Here is a 3,594-nt window from a genome sequence, read left to right on the forward strand (position 1 = left end):
ACGCTGCAATCATTAGCGTAACCATCCCGTTGCTATGCCTGCTGAGGAGTTCGCTGCAAAGCATAAAAGCCGACGCTTTGCGGATGGAACAGGAGACGGGGGATGACAGTATATTGCTTGATAGTCAGAGCACCCTCATGTCTATATCTCAGCGCGTTATGGAGGGGGAGGAGCAGGAGGAGAAGGAAGGGAAAGAGACAGCTAGGCACACTGCAGAGGGTACCCATGCTGCTTGCCTCTCATGTGTTCAGTGTGTATGGCCTGTGGAGGAGGAGGATCCTGAAAGTCATCTTGCTAGTGAAGACAGCCATGTCCTGCGTACTGGCACCCTGGCACACATGGCTGACTTCATGTTAGGCTGCCTTTCTCGTGACCCTCGCATTAGATGCATTTTGGCCAACACGGATTACTGGGTGTACACCCTTCTCGACCCATGGTGCAAAGAGCACCTTACCACTTTCATTCCCAAAGAGGTATGAGAGTGATGCAATACCACAGGGCCCTGGTGAAAAAAGTGATGCTAAACTTCCCATCTAACAGCACTAGTGGCAGAAGGCGCAGTTCCGAGGGCCAAGTAGCAGAGGAAGCGCGCAGATCAGGCAGCATGTTCAGCGCAGGCAGGGGAACACTCTCTAAGGCCTTTGCCAGCTTTATGGGTCCCCAGCAAGACTGCATCACCACTCCCCAGTCGAGGCTGAGCCGGAGGGAGCAGTGTAAAAAGATGGTGAGGGAGTACGTAGCCGATCGTACCACTGTTCTCTGTGATGCCTCTGTTCCATTCAACTATTGGGTGTCAAAGCTGGACACGTGGCATGAATTTGCGCTCTATGCCCTGGAGGTGCTAGCTTGCCTTGCTGCTAGCGTCTTGTCAGAGGGGGTGTTTAGTGCAACTGGGGGAATCATCACGGATAAGCGTACCCGCCTGTCAACTGCCAGTGCTGACATGCTTACACTCATAAAGATGAACAAAGCCTGGATTTCCCAGACTTCTCTTCTCCACCTAAAGATTCTTTTCGCTGCAATCGCAGATAAAAGCATGCTTCTCTATCACTGGAAAAAAGGGGCATTTAGCTTTGTCAATCTGTCTCTGATATTAGTCCTCCTACTCCTCCTCCTGAAACATCTTGTCATCACGCTGAACTGCCAATTTTTCTGTGGCCCAAAAGGCTCATCTAACAATTTTTCCCCAATTTTTCACAGTTTCAAAAGTATTGATACTTTAACATGAACCAATTTTTTGAACACGATTGCTTCCAGGCTGTGTTACAAATTAAGCAATAGCGAGCTGTATCTTCAAAAAAATATTTATGGGTTTCACCTGCACTCTCGGTTGAGCAATTTTTAAGGGGTACATTGGTACTCTTGGTACACTAATTTTTCTGGCCCTCGCCTATACTATTAGCTAACTAATTTTTCCGGCCTTCGCCTACAGTCATGGTACCCCAATTTTCAGGCGTTCGCCTATACTCTTGCTACAGAAATGTTACAGGGGTCTGCCTATACTGCTGCTACATAAATGTTGCTGGGGTCCGCCTAAACTTCTGCTACATACATGTTACTGGGCTCTGCCTTAACTTCAGCTACATACATGTTACTGGGGTCTGCCTAAACTTCGGCTACAGAAATGTTACAGGGGTCTTCCTATACTGCTGCTACAAAAATGTTACAGGGGTCTGCCTATACTGCTGCTACAAAAATGTTACAGGGGTCTGCCTATACTGCTGCTATAAAAATGTTACTGGGGTCTGCCTATACTTCTGCTACAGAAATGTTACCGGGTCTGCCTATATTTCTGCCACATAAATGTTACAGGGGTCTGCCTATACTTCTGCCAGATAAATGTTGCAGGGGTCTGCCTATACTTCTGCTACAGAAATGTTACTGGTGTCTGTCTATACTGTTACTACAGAAATGTTACAGGGGGCTGCCTATACTTCTGCTACAAAAATGTTACTGGGGTCTGTCTGTACTGTTACTACAGAAATGTTAATGGGGTCTGTCTATACTGTTACTACAGAAATGTTACAGAGGTCTGCCTATACTTCTGCCAGATAAATGTTACAGGGGTCTACCTATACTTCTGCCTGATAGATGTTACAGGGGTCTGCCTATAAATCTGCTACAGAAATGTTACAGGGGTCTGCCTATACTTCTACAAAAATGTTAATGGGGTCAGTCTATACTGTTACTACAGAAATATTACTGGGGTCTGCCTATACTTCTGCTACAGAAATGTTACTGGGGTCTGCCTAAACTTCGGCTACATAAATGTTGCAGGGGTCTGCCTATACTTCTGCTACATAAATGTTACAGGGGTCTGCCTATACTTCTGTTACAGAAATGTTACAGGGGTCTGCCTATACTTCTGCCAGATAAATGTTATTGGGGTCTGTCTATACAGTTACTGCAGAAATCTAACTGCGGTCTGCCTATACTTCTGCTACAGAAATGTTACAGGGGTCTGCCTATACTTCTGCCACATAAATGTTACAGTGGTCTGCCTATACTGCTGCTACAAAAATGTTACAGGGGTCTGCCTATACTGCTGCTACAGAAATGTTACTGGGGTCTGCCTAAACTTCGGCTACATAAATGTTGCAGGGGTCTGCCTATATTTCTGCTACAGAAATGTTACAGGGGTCTGCCTATAATTCTGCCACATAAATGTTACAGGGGTCTGCGTTTACTTCTGCCAGATAAATGTTACTGGGGTCTGTCTATACTGTTACTACAGAAATCTAACTGGGGTCTGTCTATACTGCTGCTACAAAAATGTTACTCGGGTCTGTCTATACTGTTACTACAGAAATGTTACTGGGGTCTGCCTATACTTCTGCTACAAAAATGTTACTGTGGTCTGTCTATACTGTTACTACAGAAATATTACTGGGGTCTGCTTATACCTCTGCTACAGAAATGTTACTGGGGTCTGCCTAAACTTCGGCTACATAAATGTTGCAGGGGTCTGCCTATATTTCTGCTACAGAAATGTTACAGGGGTCTGCCTATAATTCTGCCACATAAATGTTACAGGGGTCTGCGTTTACTTCTGCCAGATAAATGTTACTGGGGTCTGTCTATACTGTTACTACAGAAATCTAACTGGGGTCTGTCTATACTTCTGCTACAGAAATGTTACAGGGGTCTGCCTATACTTCTGCCACATAAATGTTACAGAGGTCTGCCTATTCTTCTGCCACATAAATGTTACAGGGGTCTGCCTATACTGCTGCTACAAAAATGTTACAGGGGTCTGCCTATACTTCTGCTACAGAAATGTTACTGGGGTCTGGCTATACTGTTACTACAGAAATGTTACTGGGGTCTGCCTATACTTCTGCTACAGAAATGTTACAGGGTCTGCCTATACTTCTGCTACAAAAATGTTACTGGGGTCTGTCTATAATGTTACTACAGAAATGTTAATGAGGTCTGTCTATACTGTTACTACAGAAATGTTACTGAGGTCTGCCTATACTTCTGCTCCAGAAATTTTACTGGGGTCTATCTATACATTTACTACAGAAATGCTACAGGGGTCTGCCTATACTCGTGCTACGGGAATGTTACTAGGATCTGTTTATACCTTTGCTA

This window comes from Eleutherodactylus coqui, chromosome 3 (assembly GCF_035609145.1).
Source record: "Eleutherodactylus coqui strain aEleCoq1 chromosome 3, aEleCoq1.hap1, whole genome shotgun sequence".
Taxonomy (NCBI): Eukaryota; Metazoa; Chordata; class Amphibia; order Anura; family Eleutherodactylidae; genus Eleutherodactylus; species Eleutherodactylus coqui.